The sequence below is a fragment of the Colobus angolensis genome, unplaced genomic scaffold (genome assembly GCF_000951035.1).
Source record: "Colobus angolensis palliatus isolate OR3802 unplaced genomic scaffold, Cang.pa_1.0 Scaffold220, whole genome shotgun sequence".
NCBI classification, from domain to species: domain Eukaryota; kingdom Metazoa; phylum Chordata; class Mammalia; order Primates; family Cercopithecidae; genus Colobus; species Colobus angolensis.
The window spans coordinates 4600625-4618954 of NW_012115378.1; the positions used below are offsets into that span (position 1 = coordinate 4600625).

The window sequence follows — 18330 nt, forward strand, 5'->3', positions numbered from 1 at the left end:
GGAAGGTGAACATCACACACCAGGGCCTGTTGTGGGGTGGGGGAAGGGGGAGGGAGGAGGGATAGCATTAGGAGATATACCTAATGTAAATGACGAGTTAATGGGTGCAGCATAGCAACATGGCACATGTATACACATGTAACAAACCTGCACGTTGTACACATGTACCCTAGAACTTAAATTATAATGAAAATAAAAAATAAAGAAAAATCCACATTGCTAATTTTTTAAATAATAGGATGTCAACACTTTTTATGTGTGTATTTTGTGTGGCACATATATAAAATATTAAATGACGTCTGTGAAATTGACTTTTACTATCTTTTATTTTAAAGAAGTGCTTAATGTTATCTAAATGCTGATTTCAAATATATACTAATGGCCATGCTAAAGATTTTAAAAATATACTCCGATTATAAAAGCAGTACATAGGAATAGATGTTCATTTATAGAAAATGCTGTGAAGATGATTTTAGTTTCTCATTTGACCTATTGAGATGATGTATTATATTAATATTTAACCATTTTTAAATTCATTAGATGAACTCTGCTTGGTTATGGTTTATTGTTCTTTTAATTTACTGCTGAGTTTGATTTGCAAGGATTTTATTTAAGATTTTGCATCCATATTCATAAGTGAGTCTGTATTCTGGTGTTCTTAATTTGTGTTATATTTGATAGATGCTCTTATCAGGATTATGCCAGCTTTATAAAATGAATTTTGAAACCTTTCTTCCATTCTTATTACCTAAATAATTAATACATATTTAAATAACTTTCTCTTGAAGATTTGATAGAACACCTTGGTGATTTTTTTCCATTGTTTGAATTATTATTTTCTTTTTCATGGGCCACTGTTTTATTTAATAACATTATTGTCCTATCAGGCTATGTATTTCTTCTTGAGGTTAATGTTTACTTTTTTAATGGCCCAGGAAATAATCTAAATGGATTAAGATTTCCAAACATATTACCATAGCATGACATGGAATGCTTACTTCCAGTTTTCCTGTTATGTTTTTTCTAATTATATATGTATTTTAACTTTTTAAATTAGATTTAAAAATTTTTAATAATGTATTTAAAAAGAAATGATTTTTAGATTCAATAATTTTAGAATTTTCAAACTTTTAATGTGTTAATATGTACTTTTATAGTTACAATTTATTTCTTTTTCTTTGGGCTTATTCTTTTACTTTTCGCTTCCCTGTTTTTCATGTTTAATTGTGTATGTGTGTGTGTGTGTGTGTGTGTGTGTGTGTGTGTGTGTGCGCGCGCGCGCATTCATTCTTTAGTTACTGCGTGTCTGCGTGTGTGTGTGTGTGTGTGTGTGTGTGTGCGCGCGCGCGCATTCATTCTTTCCCCAAGGGCTACAGTACAGTTGCATTTCCTGATATTCTTTGTGGAAAATTCTTTGAAAGTCATTTCTGTCTTCAATTTCTCTCCTTGCATTCTCACATAAGATTATTCCAGTCAGGATCTGCCCTACAAACTCTGCTTCAATTGCTATTAATGAATCCTGTTTTCTTCCTTACAACCCTCAGAAAATCTGATGGGATTCATTATAGAAACTATGACATAAAGTTATTTTAAGGCATGTGTTGAAGGGCATAAATACTTAATGCTGATTCCTCAAAGTTTAGAATATACTCAAGCAAATAGAAAATATTGATCTATGATATCACCATCCAGATGTAGTCACTGTTAATTTTTTTTGTATATAAACACACAGGTCTTATAATATATATGAATAATGATATTATGTGCATACAGTAATTGATGGCATATTCTTTCATGACATAAAAACTTATTTCAATATTATATTTTACAATTAATTTTAAAGGCTTTAGAGTTTCTTTTTTAACTTTTAAGTTCAGGGATACATGTGCAGGTTTGTTACATAGGTAACCTTATGTCATGGGGGTTTGTTGTACAGGTTATTTTGTCACCCAGGTATTAAGCCTAGTACCCATTAGTTATTTTTTCTGATCCTCTCCCTCCTCCCACCCTCCACTCTCTCACAGGCCCCAATGTGTGTTGTTCCCTTCTATGTATCCATGTGCTCTCATCATCTAGCTCCTACTTATAAATGAGAACATGTGGCATTTGGTTTTCTGTTCCTGTGTTAGTTTGCAAAGGATAATGGCCTCCAGCTTCCACCATGTCCCTGCAAAGTACATAATCTTGCTCTTTTTATGACTACATGGTATTTCATGGTGTATATGTGCCACATTTTCTTTGTCAGGTCTATCATTAATAGGCATTTAGGTTTGATTCCAAGTCTTTGCTATTGTGAATGGTGCTGCAATGAACATACATACACATGTGTATTTTAACAGAATGATTTATATTCCTTTGGGTATATACCCAGTAATGGGACTGCCAGATTGAATGCTGCCTTTAGGTCTTTGTGGAATCACCACACTGTCATACACAACGATGAACTAATTTACAATCCCGCATTCCTTTTTCTCCACAATCTCCCCAGCATCTGTTTTTTTTTTTTTTGGCTTTTTAGTAACAGCCATTCTGTCTGGTGTGAGATAATATTTCATTGTGGTTTTGTTTGCATTTTTCTAATGATCAGTGATGTTGAACTTTTTTTCATATGCTTGGCCACATGTAAGTCTTTTAAAAAGTGTCTGCTCGTGTCCTTTGCCCACTTTTTAATGCGGTTGCTTGGTTTTCTCTTGTAAATTTAAGTTCCTTGTACATGCTAGATATTAGACCTTTGTTAGATACATAATTTGCAAAAATTTTCTCTCATTCTGTAGGTTGTCTGTTTACTCCATTGATACTTTCTCTTGCTGTGCAGAAACTGTTTCGTTTAATTAGGTTCCATTTGTCAGTTTTTAGTTTTGTGGCAATTGCTTTTGACATCTTGGTCATGAAATCTTTGCCTGTGCCTATGTCCTGAGTGGTGTTGCCTAGGTTGTCTTCCAAGGTTTTTGTAGTTTTGGGTTTTACATTTAAGTCTCTAATCCATCTTGATTTAATTTTTGTTTGCGGTGTAAGGAAGGGGTCCAATTTCAATCTGCATATGGCTAGCCAGTTTTTTTCTGTACTAGCTATTTTGTCTGTCATTTCCTGAATAATTTTATCATGATTTTTAGCATCCTTGCATTGGGTTTCAATGTACTTTTGTAGCTCAATGATCTTCATTCCTATCCATATTCTGAATTCTATTTCTGTCATTTCAAGTATCTTAGCCCAGTTCCAACGCCTTGCTGGAAAGGTAATGTGGTACTTGGAGAAAAGAAGGCACTCTGGCTTTTTGGGTTGTCAGCATTCTTGTGATGGTTCTTTCTCATCTTTGTGGGCTTATCTACCTTCAGTCTTTGAGGTTGGTTACCTTCCAATTTGTTTTTTGTTTTTTTGTTTTGCTTTTTTTTAAATCCTGTTGATGACCTTGGGGGTTTAACTGTGATATAAGGTGGATTCAGCCGACTGACTTCGGTTCTGGGGGATTTAAGGGGGCCAGTGTTCATCTCCCAACTCCTAGACTGCATGCTCTGACTTGGGGGGACTTGTATTGGGCTCTGACTTTGCTCTTGGCTCCTTGAGGTTTGGCCTGCGCTGGAGAAACTGAGGTGCAGCGGCTGCAGCAGAGTGCTAGTGGATGCAGGGGTGTCTGTCTCCCTGCCAGCTTTCACCACAGTGGCAGAGGCAATGCAGCTTGTCGGAGGGTGGGGGAAGGAGGCCTCTGTGTGTGGTTGCATTGGAGGTGGTGTTGTCTTGGGGCCAGAGTGCTGGCCCGGGCAGGTCTGGGTGCCTTCTCTGTGCCCTGCAAGCAGGAGTGATCACTCAGGGTGTGAGAGGATCTCCTGTTCTCTGCACAGTATTAGCACAAGGGTGAGGCACTGGCGGAGGCGGGGCTTGCTGGCTCTGGGTCCTCCCAGGCTCTCTGAAATGGCCATCATCAGGGATGTTGAGGTTCTAGCTGCACTCCCATGTGCTGGCAGGGCAAGTAAAGCAAAAATTCTCCCATGCAGACATGTGCCAGGGTAGTGATGTGGTGAGTTGCTGTGAGCCCAGGGAGAGCTGAAGTATGGAGAGAGAGAGCGTGTGGGCTGGTGTGTGGCCACAGGGGGCCATCTTACTGGAGCTCTCTTTGGTTAGGTGTGGTTTACCGATGCAGAAGCTATGGTGTGGGCCCCACTCGAGACTGCCCTATAAGCAGGTATGGCCAGGCTGGGGACCCATGAGAGGCCAGCAGACTAAGGAGTGCACAGGTCAGACTAGTCCCATCTGATGTGCACAACTTCCTTGCAGAGATCAGGTCCCACCGTTCCGCTAGGGCTAAAGTCTCTTACAGGAGCAAGTCGAGCCTAGAGGTATGGCCACCCCTAGCTGTGCTCCATTACAGATGCTCTGGCACCAAACCCTCTAGGCCCCACATCAGCTGGCTTGCTGCCCTTACCACTTCTCGAGGAGGCTGTCCTTGCCACTTCAAGTGTCCATGGTGGTCGAGGGGTCCCTTCCTGCTGGGGTTTCAGAGGCCCGTGGCAAGAGCACGTTGCTCCTAGCCAGTTCCACTCACCCATTCCTCCGGAACTGTTGTGGTTCAAAAATGAGCCGCCATATGCGATAGCCCTTGCAGGGTTCCCAGCTTTCTCCCCCTTCAACCCAGCTTCTGTGTCCACTCTTGGTGTCTTCCCTCTGAAGATCTGTTAAAAGCACGCCAGTAGTCTCAGTCCCTCCATGGGAGCTGTTCCACTTGTCTGCACTTAGTTGGCCATCTTGCCCTGTCTCTCTTTAGAGTTTCTTAAACCCTTGTCATTGGATATTAAGTGTGTTTTAATTTTTAAGTATTATAAACGAAGCTGTAATAAATATCTCTAAAACTTTTAAAGTGAACATAGCTACTCATTTTAAGCAAAATGGTATTGTGATAACAAATAATGAAAGTTGAATTATATTATACAGTAGTACAAGAAGCACAGGTAAAAATGATATATCTTAGCATTCTGCCAAAGCTTAAATAATTTGCCAGTATTTTCACATTTTCCAAAATTCTTAAAACCTTAACTTTACCCTTTTTCAATTCACTTTTAAGAAGACATCTTTATGAATTGAATTTCATATAATTAACTCTGTGGGGTTATAAGACTTGTTGCATTGTCTATTGGATCTTGTATGGCAACTAGTTCACAATTTTGTACTATATTCACCCTTTAATTGTATAATTTAGATGTTGGCATTGTCGTTGTTTCCTTGAATATAAAATAAGTTTTGAACATTTAAACATAACCAAAACTACATAATAACTCTTGGTGATTAAATTGTTTAAATCTAGAGGCGTCCTTCCTTCATATACCTTATGATTTATTTAATTTTTAAGATAAAAATGGTTTTTGTCTTTAATGATTATTATATTGTAAAAGAGATAGATTTTGGAAGTTTTGTAATTGATTTCAGTGAAATGGAGAGCTAAGAAAACTTACTCTCATTGCAATAAATAGCACATATTTAAAATCACTGTAATTTTGTATACATTTGATGCCATATGATTAACTCTTAGATGAGTCTATCCATTTTAATTTTATATATATTATCTTTCCATATTGTCCAGCAGATTTCTTGTACTTCACAGTCTGCATTTAGAGGTAATTTCTGTGTATTAAATACTGTCAGTACTGGTTGCTAACAGTAATATTCTCTAAAGGATAAAATGCTAGAAGGTTGGTAAATTCAATCACTTTCTAGCTGCTGTGTTGATTTTGTATATGACACAATAAAGCCTATATTCTATATATAAGTGCTAAAATTTTAGTTTTATGTTTAGGCATAATATAAAAATAGTATTCAATCAATTTTAATTGAAGTTACTTTTAGAAGGGTGGATTTATAGGCTTCTTAAACAAGAGGGCATCAAGGAAATTTAAGGATGTTACTTCTCAACTATTTTAGTGTAGCCAAAAATAGAGAAGTGATTATCTTTTTAAAAAATGATGGATTTGGCTTCTTTCTCGTGAAATAAATAAATAAATATATATATATATATATACACACACACACATATGTGTATATATATGTGTGTGTGTATATATGTATATATTTTAGGATCATTGGAAAGTCATAATTTCTTTCTTTAGTTTCAAAGGTCCAAAAAAACAAAGACATTTCACCCCAGGATATATCAAACCTATAAAGTTTCATCTGTACTTGATTAGATGATGAGATTTTGGACATTAGAGATAATAACATTTAGATGCAAGTCTGTGCTTTGGTTGGAGATTTGTGGGCACTGTCAGAGGAGGTGAATGTATTTTGCATATGGATGGGATGTGGATCATGGGCCCAGGGAGTGCAGTGTGGTATGCAGAATCTGGGCCCTCATAATTTGTGCCCTTCATGTCATGCTTGTAAATATGCAATGTTACATGGGCAGAAGGATTTGGTAGATGTAATTGTGTTTATAATCAGTGCCATTAGATTGGGAGATTATCCTGGATTGTAATGGTAATTACATGAGTCTTTGAAAGCATAACTTTCTTTTGGCTGAGAGCAGAACAAGTCAGAGAAATGTAGAGTCAGAGAGTTCCAAAGCATGAGAAGCACTCAGCCAGTCATTGCTGACTTGAAGATGGGAGGGGGCCACATAGAAACTGTGAAAAGATAATACATTCTGCCTGGAACTGTAATGAGATTACAACCTTAATGAGATTAGAAATGGTTTATCCCCCAGAGCCTCTAAAGGAGAGCCCAGGCCAACTGAAACCTTCATCACAGCTTGTGAGACCCTAAGCAGAGTCCTGACCTAGCTCACCAGCATTCTGACTTACAGAAACATGAGATAGTAAATAGGCATTATTTTAAGTCAATAAGATGATACTATTGCAATTGTTCAGTTATATTTTGTGTCAGGAGCATTTTTAAAAGATTTCCTCATATAGAATTTGCAAGATTTTGAAAAGCGTATTCTCAAACTTTTTTTTGTACTTCTAGTTGAGGATTTCTCTTTTATTAATTCTTCTAACTGGTTATATTTGGTTTACGAAGTAAATAATGATAATTCTTATTGTATTAATTTACTAATTTTAAAAATTATTTATGTTACTCATCATCATTTATCTGGGGTTTTCTAGGAATGCTATTATTTCATCTGCCATTAGAGATATTATTTTTTATTAATTCTTATGCCTTCAATCATTATTTTTTATCTGATTACATTGGTTAATACTTTTAATACAATGTTACATATTAGTGGAAATAAGTGACATCCTTGCTATGCCACACTCTTAATGGGATTGCTACTAGTATTTCTATTTCGTTAAATATGATGCTGGCTTTAAGATTCAATATATATTTTATTATGTTAGTAAAGTATTGTCACTTACAATGTATTGAGTAGTTTTTAAAATTGGGAATGGGTATTGAATTTTCTCAAGAATCTTTTCTGCCTCTATGGAGAAGCTCATGTAATATTTCTCTCATTATCTATAATACAGTAAATTAAATTAATGGATTTTCTAATTTGAACCTTGAATTGTTGGAATAAATCTTACTTGACCATTATATCTCTCATCCTTTCTTAAACACACCCCAATTTTCTTTTTACCATCGCCATTAAACCTTAGGTCACCAGTGATTTCCATTTTGCTAAATCTAATCATTATTCTTTTGTCCTCATCTTAATTAACTTACACACACCACTTAACCAAGTTGATTATACCCTGAGCCTTGGAAACTTTTTTCTTTTGGCTTCCAGAACACATTCTTCATGGTTTTTGCTACTTTTCTGGATTCTTCTTCTCAGTTCCCTCTACTGGTTTCTTCATATCTCCTCAAACCCCAAAAATTTGAGAACCCCAGTGCTTGGTCTTTTATAACAAATCTTATATATCTAACTGCCAACTCTTAATCTCCACTTAGATGTCTAGCAAGTATCTCAAGTTTAACTGTCCTAAAATTGTACTTCAGATGTGGAACCACTCTATAACCTGCATTCTTCCCTATTTCAGTTTATAACAATTCAAATCTTCCAGTTTTTCAGGCACAACATTTGAAATATGCACTGAAATGCATTTATTTATTAAAATGAAACGTTCATTTATTTTGTGAATTTCTGGGCCAAAGAATACACATGTTCAGCTTTAGTAGACAATGCCAAAAAGTTTTCCCAAAGCGTTATGCACTTTTCTATGCCTAATATCATGTCTGAGAGATCCAGCTTCAGATTCACAGTACCATCTAATATTGTCATTTATTTATTTATTTACTTTAGAAACAGGGTCTTGCTCTGTTGCCCATTTCACAGTACAGTGGCAAAATCACACCTCACTGTAACCTTGAACTCCTGTGCTCAAGCCGTCCTTTCACCTTAGCCTCCCAAGTAGCTGGAACTACAAGTGTACACCTGGCTTTTTTTTTTTTTCTTTTCAGTAGAGATGGGATCTTGCTATGTTGCCCAGGCTGGTCTTAAACTCTTGGCCTGAAGTAATCCTCCTGCCTAGCTCTCCCAAAGAGTTGGGATTGCAGAAGTGTGTGACAACACCTGGCCACTATTTATTTTTAATTATAGTCCTTTTGGAGGACTGTGCTTTCAAATTTGCATTTCTCTGATGACTAATGGGGCTAAACATTTTAAAAGCAGTTTAGTTAGAATGTTAGTCAGAGGCTAGCACAGAGACTTGGACTCTAAATTTCTCCTCCGTATTCTAGTTGTGACGTGTTTGTTACTTCTTTTTGAGATTCTATTTTCTGGACTGAAAAAAATGGATATTTGTTAATTTGAGTTTTTAGGAATCTGAAAGAAAAATTTAGGCATTGAAGTGTTGATTAAAGATGAATATACATAAAGGCCTTCAAATTCATCTAAACAGCATAGTTTATCATTCATATGAATGATAAATTATCATTTAATAATTTAGTTTTTTGTTAGTATTTCTGTGTTTAATCTTCCATTCAATTTGCATATATTAAGAATATACCACATTTAAGGCTGAGGTGAGAGAATGGCATAAACTGGGGAGGCGGAGCTTGCAGTGAGCCGAGATTGCACCATTGCACTCTAGCCTGGACGAAAGAGCAAGACTCTCTGAAAAAAAAAAAAAGAAAAAAAAAATACCACATTTACAGCATTGCTCTGTGAATTTCTAATATTGCTAAATTACCAATTGTGTTAAATGTTGCACAGTCTCTTTCCTCAGAGATCGAGTTGTGCTGAACAGTTTTTCCCACCCGGATGTTTCCATTATTTTTATTCACAACTATTAGCAGTAATTTATGTTTTGTTAATGGTTCGCCCAATTTATACAAATGGGATTATGAAGATAAGTGTTGCCTTTCTTAAATTCTTCTTAAATGTTATTAAGTAACATATTCACTGAGATAAATGGTATAAAATAAATAGATCTGCAGATTTAGTAATTAACCTTATCTCCTACTGTTTTCTCATTTCTGATTCCCCATAAAATAGTCAGTGTTACCCGTATAATGTGTCATCTTGCACATATTAGCCTATGCTCCTATAAGTATATATTAGGCTATAGTCTATATATATATCTGTATTATTTGCTTTTGCTATCTGATTTTCACAAAAACAAGCTTGTCCTATATGCACATTTAGTAATCTTGCTCTTTTACTTAAAAATATATTGTGGATATACATCAAGGTTATTAGATGTGAATCTAATGCATGCTTTTAAACAGTAAACAAATATTACGTACTAGGAACATGCCATAATATCAGTTAGGGCACAGTGCAGGAAGCAGAAATCCCTCTACTTTAGGAGAAAAAAATTTAGATACCAACAAATTTGCAAATCTGGCAGAAAAAGCCCTGGGTTGGACATCCAAAAATGTTTCCCAGATTGAGCATAGAAGCTACAGCATCTGAGGCTGTCCATGGAACTCTTGAGTTCAAAAGCCACAGTATTTAGCCTATCCCTGCTGTAGGATCAGGAAGCTGGGGTCTCGAAGTATTAACCACTGCTGCTAATTCTACAGTGCCTCAGTATCCACACTTGGAAGATGGGCACTACAACTCAGCTACAAATAGCTCAAACTTAGCTCAAGTCTTCATGACCTTACTTGCCAGTAGAGATAATACATACAAAACTGAACTAAGCCAGAAACAAACAGAAATCAGGAAGAAGACCATTACCTTCCACTTTCCATAATATACATAACTAAATCTCTGATCTGTTGAAACCAATTTGCATCCTAAACTTTTTCAGCAAGTAAAACCAGAAACCCCTCCCTCCCTCCTCCTTTTCCTGCCCTCCCCTCCCCTCCCCTTTCCTTCCCTTCCTCCAAGTAAAACTAGAAAAACCTCCCTTCCTCTCTTCCTACCTTCCCCTTCCCCTTTCCCTTCCCTTCCTCTTTGTATCCCTACCTTCCTTTCTGTTATTTTTATTTTTCTAGGCTTTGCTACCCAAGAAAGCCCATTAGAAGGAAAATGAAATGGAGGTTTACTGACCAGTAAACATTATTCACCTCAACGACAATGTATTCAATTATTTAACTTTTAATTAAATTCAGATTGAAAAAGAGTTATTAACCACTGGAAACAATACTAAAATGAATAACTTTGTATTTGTTGTTATTATGAATTGGTTCTTTCTATGTGATAGATTCTCAAAAGTTGAATTGTTGGATTAGAACTAAATATGTGTTTCAAAATAAATATTACTGAAGTATTTTCTAAAACATCTGTATACATATGCACATATATTTATATATTAGGAGCAATAGAAATGTATGATTTCTCTCATTTTTCCCAGAATGGTAGGTATTTTTAAATTATACCAACCTAATTGTTGCATAAAAAAGTGTTACATTAATTTCCATGTTCCTGCCTGATAGCAAAGTAAATACATTTTTTCCTTATTAGCCATTTAAATTTCATTTTCAATGCAAAGATTTCCATTAATGGCATACTATTTGATTTTACATATTCTGATGATTAATATTTTTGAAGTTGTATATTTATTATTATTTATATTAGGAAAGGAATAAGGACATAATACTAGTGACTCCCTGGATCTTATTACTTAGGCCAGGGCTAAAGTAATTGTACTTATCCAAAAGTTGCAGATTGCAAGAATTACACATGCAGTGCTTAAGGTGTGCTCATGACTATCTCATAACTTCGTTTAGTAGGCCTTCCACAAGCATTTATCAAAGGCATAGTGGTGCAAATCGTTAATTTTGATCCTTAGGTACTGAATTTTCATGTTTATTTTTTGATTTTTTTTCCATTGAAAAATACTTTGTAAACCTACTTCTAGAGACTGACAATTGTTTGGTGTGTAAAATATAAAATAATTTTATGCATCTGAGTTACTTGAGGCTAGATACTGTTTTCAAGGGTTATTTATGTTGTAGAATCTGTCAGTATTTTATTCCTTTTTATGACAGAGTAGTTTCCATTTTCTAAGTACGTTACATTTTGTTTATCTATTCTTTAGTAGATGGACTTTTGGCTGTTTCCACTTTTTTTTTGACTCTTAAGAATAATGCCACTCTTAAACATTCACTACAATTTTTGCATATTATGTTTCATTTTCCTTAGTGATATATCTAACTAAGAGTGGAATTGCCAGGTCATGTGATAGCTCTATGTTTAACATTTTGAGGAACTGCTGACCTATTTTCCAAAGTGACTACAATATTTTACATTACCATAGTGATTTCTAAGGGTTTCAATTCTAACACATTCTCAGCAAAAATCAGTATTATCTGTCCTTTTTTTTACCCCTTTTTAAATAAAGCCATCCTTAGTGGATATATAGCAGCATCTCATTGTGGTTTTGATTTGCATTTCCATAGTCACTAATAATGGAAAGTGGCTTTTCCTGTGTTTGTCATTTGTATATCTTCTTTGGAGAAATGTCTGTTCAAATCTTTTGTCTATTTTCTATTCCATTCTTTTTCACTTTTTATTCAGTTGTAAGTATTCTTTCTGTAATTTGGATATTAGACACTCATCAGATAGATTGTTTGAAAATATTTTCTCCCACTCCATGTCACGTCTTTTCACTTTCATGTTAGTATTCTTGAAGCAGAAGATATTAAAAAGTTGAAAAACTAAAAGTTTGTAGTTTTGATGGAGTCTTATTTATCTATTTTATCTTTGGTTGCCTATGCTTTAAGTATCATATCTGATAAACCATTGCTTAACCCAAAGTCTCAAAGACTTATATCTATGTTTTCTTCTAAGATTTGTAAGGTTTTAACTATTACATTTATATTATGTAATTCAAGTTTAGTTAATGTTTGTCTATGGTATGAAGTAGAAGTCAAAATTCATTTGTTTGTATGTGGATATTCAGTATTTTCAGCAGCATTCTTTGAAAACACTATTTTTTCTCATTGAATTGTCTAGACACTGTTGTTAAAATCAATTGGTAATTAGTGTAGTATGGGTTAATTTCTGCATTCTCAATTTTATTCCATTGATTTATATGTCTTTACTTATGCCAGTACTACAATGTCTTGATTACTGGAGTTTTGTAAATCAATGAGGAGAGCATTGTCATCTTAAAAATATTAAGTGTCTAAATCCATGGTTACACATATATTTTCATTTAGGCCTATTTAATCCCTTTTAAATATGTGTTGTAATTTTCAGTGTACAAGTCTTGCACTGTTTAGTAAAATTTATTCCTAAATTTTTATTCATTTTGACACTATTATAAATAAAATTGTCTTAATTACATTTTTATATTGCTTATTGCTAGTGTATAGAAATACCACCAAAGTTGGCGTGTTGTCTTTGTATCCTGCAAGTTGTAAAATTGTTCATTAGGCTCTATAGTTTTTACAAATAGATTATTTAGGACTTTCTCTACACCAATCCTTATATCTGCAAATACAGATGTTTACTTCTTTCTTCTCAATCTGGAAATGTTTATTTCTTTTTTTTTTTTTTCCGCCTAATTACTTTGGTTAGAGCATCAAATACAATGTTAAAAAAAGATAGTGAGAGCAAATATCCCATCCTTTCTGATATTAGTGATGTTATCCACTTTTCATCAAGTATGATGTTGGCTTTCACAGGCATATTTTATCAGGATAAGAAAATTTCCCTTTATTGTTACTTTACTGATTTTTTATTACAAAGGGGTGTAGAAATATTTCAAATGATTTTTCTACGTTCATTGAAATAATGAAATGGCTTTGGTCCTTTATCGTATTAATATGGTGTTTATTACATTTACTGATTTTTACATTTTGAACCAACCTTGCATTTCTAGATAAATCTCACTTCATCGTGGCGCGTAATCCTTTCTGTATGTTTATGGATTCAGCAACTATTTTGGTAAGGATTTTTGTGTCTATATTCACAAGAGATGTCAGTCTGTACTTTTCATTTCTTGTGATGTCTTGTTGGGATATGCTATCACAGTGAGACTGCCTCATAGAATACGCTGGTAACTGTATATTTCTTTTCTATGTTTTGGAAGATTTTGTGAAAGACTCATCTTGATTCATCTTTTAACATCTAGTAGTAGTCACCAGTAAAGCAGTTTGGTTCTGACTTGTCTTTTTGAGAAGTTTTTGATGAATAATTCAGTTTATTTGCTTATTACAGATTTATTCAGATTTTCTGTTTCTTCTTGAGTAAGTTTTGTTAGCTGGTGTATTTTTAGGAATTTATTCATTTCACGTTTTTATCTAATTTGTTGGCATAACATGTTTTATAGTATTCTCTTATAATCACTTTTTGAAGGTTCATAGCAATACTCTCTCTTGAATTTCTGATTTTAGTAATTTGAATCTTCTATCTTTTTTCTTGGTCAGTGTATATAGTATTTTATCAAATTTCTTGACCTTTCCAAATAACAAACTTTTGGTTTTGTTGATTCTCTCAATTTTTTGCATGTATTAGAATTCATATTTTTCCCACTGCAGGTTTTTTAAAATTGATTTTCATTCTTTTACTTGCTTTGGGTTTAGTTAGCTCTTTTTCTAATTCTCTTAGATGTAAAGTTAGGTTACTGACATAAGAACTTCTTCTTTAATGTGGGCACCTAGAGCTAGAAATTTGCTTTAAAGCACTGCTCTAACTTCATCCAATAAGTTTCAGTATGTTGTACATTCATTCTCTTTCATCTCAAAATATTTTCTAATCATTCTTGAGATTTCTTCTTATACTTGCTGGTCATCAAGGAACATATTGTTTAACGTTCATATGTTTTGAATTTCCTTCTGTTATTTCTTTCTTTGTTGATTTGTAATTTCATTCTAATATGGCTGGAGAAGGCACTTTGCATGACTTCAGACATGCAGTATGCAGTCTCTATTTTTGTTAAATTTTCTATTTCTCTCTTTAGTTCTGTCAGTTTTTGTTTCATGTATCTTGAAGCTTTGTTGTTGGGTGGATTGATATTCGTGATTGTTATGTCTTGATTAATTGACCCTTCTGTTATTATAAAATGTCATTCTTTGTTTGTTCTAGCAATTTTTATTCTAAAGTCTATTTTGTCTGATATTAATCTAGCCACTTCAGCTCTAACATGGTTGCTGTTTGCATGGAATTTCTTTTTCCAGCTTTTACTTTCAACATATTTGCGTCTTTGATCTCCCATGTGTCTTTTGTGAACAGTATATGATAGGACCATTTCTTTCAAATTCATTCTGTCAATCTCTATACTTTAATTAGAGGGTTTAATTTATTTACATTTAATGTACTTACTGATAAGGTGGGATTTGTATTTGCCATTCTGCTACTTATTTTCTCTGTGTCTTATGTCTTTATATTTTCTCTATTCCTTCATTACGGCCTTCTTTTATATAATACTTTAATTACTTTGCAATTTATTTGACTATAAATTTTTAAACTGTTTTCCTAGCAATTGCCCTGGGAGTGGAATTCACAATTTAATTTACAAAAATTATTTTGGATTAATACTAACAATTTCATTAGTATACACATTTCTTCCTCCTTTATAGCTTTCTTTCTTCCTTTATTTGTCTTGATATTGTATAAATTATATCTTTATACATTGTGTGACTATCAACAGAAATTTACAATTAGTGCTTTATGCAATTGTCTTTTAAATTAGGCAACGAAAAAGGGTTACAAAATAATACGTTTATACATTTTTAATATTTACCTATACAGTTATGATTACTGGTTGTCTTTATTTCTTCTTGTGGATTCAAGTTAATGTCTAGCATTCTTTCATCTCAATTTGAAGGATTCCCTTGAATATTTCTTATAGAACAGGTTTATCCCAATATTTGATTACCTGGGAATGTCCTAATATCTCCATGTTTTCAAGTTATAGTTTTGCTTGATATAGTATTCTTGGTACTTTTATTTCTGTGCTTTGTATATGCTAGTATATACTTTCTGTTTCCCATTGTTTTGAGTGAAAAATTATCTGTTAATCATATTGAGGATCCTTGACATGTGAAGTGTCACTTCTCTCTTGTGGCTTCCAGGATTCTCTCTTTGTCTTTGACTTTTGACAGTTTGATTGTGATGTATCTCAAGTATATATCTTTGAGTTTTTACAACTGGAATTTCTTGGGCTTCCTCAATATGTAAATTAATGTTTTTTAAACCAAATTTTGGAAGTTTTCAGCCATTATTTATTTGAATATACTTTTTGCCTCCCCCCTCTCTTTTCTTCTTTGACTACTTTTACTTTTGTATGTATATTGGTATACTTTATGGAATGTCACACAACTATGAAGCTCTCTTCATTTTTCATTATTTTTTCTTTCTGTTCTTCAGTCTAGATAATCTCATCTTCATGAGTTGACTAGTTGACTTATCTTCATGTTTGATGATTCTTTCTTCTACCTACTTGAATATGCTGTTGAGTGCAGATAGCAAAAATTTTTTAGTTTAGTTGTTTTACTTTTCAACCATCAAATTTATATTTGAATTTTTAAAATAATTTATATCACTTTATTAATAGTTTTTATTTGCTAAAACATTATTTTAATGCTTTGTTTTAGTTCTTTAGATCCTTGAACATATTTAAAATTTCCAATTGGATTAATAAAGAAAATGTCTAATTTTCCTCTGAGATAATTTCTATTGACTAATTTTTTATTCTCTGTAGTCTATACTTTCTTAATTCTTTGAATGTCTCATTTTTAGTTGTTGAAAGCTGGACATTTTAAATATAATGTATTTATACTGGACATCATATTTTCACTTCTCCTTAGGATTTGTTCCTGTTGCTGTTTGCTGAAGTAGTAATTTTTGTTGTTTTGTTTAGGGAACTTGCTAACTTAATTCGGTAAAGTCTGTTGTCTTTCTCACGTGCAGCCCCTGAAGTCTCTTCTGAGCTGAGGGTCTGTTAATCATTGGATATTAATCCTTAAAATCTGAAAAAAATTTATCTCTGTCTTCGCAGAAAAGTTCTGTGTGCTTGTTTAGGTTCACCTTCAATAAACAACCAGGCAGTTGCCAACTCTGCCTTAGTTTTGTTATTGTTGTTGTTTCCTGCTTGCATACAGCCTCAAGATCACAGGAGGTGAGAGGTTAAATGGCTTCTTGGGTATTTCCAGAACATGTGAATACCCTGGTCTTCCACACATCCCTGGATATTTGCATCCTTCTAGATTCCCAGGAGTATGCTGGAGCTTTACGAAGTACTATGGATGTAATTCCACCAGCTTTCCCTTTTTAGTTTGTTACTTCATCTACTGTTTGTTCCAATTTTTAGCCACTATCTCAGGTGGCCACAGAGTTAATCAATTGCCTGTAATTTTTTTGGACAACTATGCTCTGGGGAAAAAGTTTTTCTGGGAGAGAGTTTTTGTGCTGGTGAACTCTGCATCAAATCAAATGCAGACATCCTTGCAAGTGGAGGTTTCCATAAAAACCACCAGAAAGGTCCAATAAAGACTTTTTTTTTTTTTTTGAGAATGAGGCTTTGAAAGCATTCTAGCCTGATTCTGCTCCCTCTGGTGGCTGCCCGAAGGCTACTTTTAACAACAAATTATTCTTTGAGGCTTCTGTGGAGCTGAAGAGATAGGACTAGAAGGTGAAATACCACAAAGCACACTCTTCTTACTAAGCTTAGGCTGTTTTTATAAAATCAGTGTTCCCTAGATTGTTGCAAGCCTTTGGCTAATTTTGAGTGCTGACATGGCTGATTTGACTTTTTTTGCCAGTCTTTTTTTTTTTTTTTTTTTTTACATTTATATAGGAGGGAATTTTCAGAGACTCCTGCTTCATTATTTTCATTGATGTCTCTGCAAGGACATAATCTGGGAATGTTGGCTTTTTATTTTACATTTTTTCATGGTCTTCTTTTATAATTTACATTTTGTTTATGGTGGGTTTTTTTGACACACACTTTTGTAAAATGTGCTGTCAAACCCATCAACAGATCTCTTAGTTTACTCAGCAAGGTGACACTCTCCTTTAGCCCAAGATTATGCAAATGAAATTTTATTGATTACTCTAATTTGAACATGTTCTGTGTTTGCATTTAGATTTTTATTCATCTGAAACTTTACTTTTGTTATTATATGAGTTCGATGTGAGGTATAGAGACCACTTTGAATTTTTCTAAACAGAGATTTCGTATTATTTCAGTACCATTAATTAAACAACTTCTTGCTCGCTGAATTCAGATACCGGTTTTTAAAAATATTGATTTAGATTTATTTCTGGCCTTTAATTTTTCCCTCTGATCTTTACTATGATGAGGAAAATAAATGTTGCCTTAATATAGATGTATTATAGTATGTTTCAGTATCTGGTAGCAAGTTTCCAATATTTATTTTTCAGATAACTTTTGGCTAGTCTCAGGTACCTTTTTTCCATGTGAACTTCATTTAATGTAGTTCGAAAAATACTACTCTATTTTGCTATATTTTTACACTACTGTTGAGAGAACACGCATTATAGTCTATTAAACCTTTTTATGACAAATCATCCTTTTCATATGAAACTTGATTTAGGGTATTTAATAAAGAGTTTTTGTTTACTTTATATAAATCCTCTACTTTTTGTCAAGTTTTTTCCCAAATAATTTATATTTTTGAGAAAACTTTAAAATTATTTCTTACAGATTAAAGCTATTCATTTCCTAATCCTTATATCCTAGCCATTTTACCAAAATCGTTTATTGTTGTTTTAAATATAATTCTTCTATTTTTCTAGGTATTTAATCATGTTATTGAAAGTTGAAGCTATATTACCTATTCATTTTCAATATTATAATATTAATATTTGATTTTATTATGTAATTATGTTTACTTAGTCTTTCCCAAAGCGTGATTAATAATAATGGTGATAAAAGAGATAATATGGTCTCACTCTTGAGTCTAATGAGGATACATTCAGTATTTTATAATTTATTTTGGCATTTGCTATTATTTCTTTATATTATATTTGAATAATTTTTTCTT

General features: G+C 33.6%; 1 protein-coding gene across 1 annotated transcript in view; it reads left to right on the top strand.

The window, feature by feature from the left end:
- The window catches only part of CCDC178 (coiled-coil domain containing 178), a 486917-nt gene that overhangs the window by 93825 nt on the left and 374762 nt on the right, over positions 1-18330 (top strand). The window lies entirely within an intron of this gene.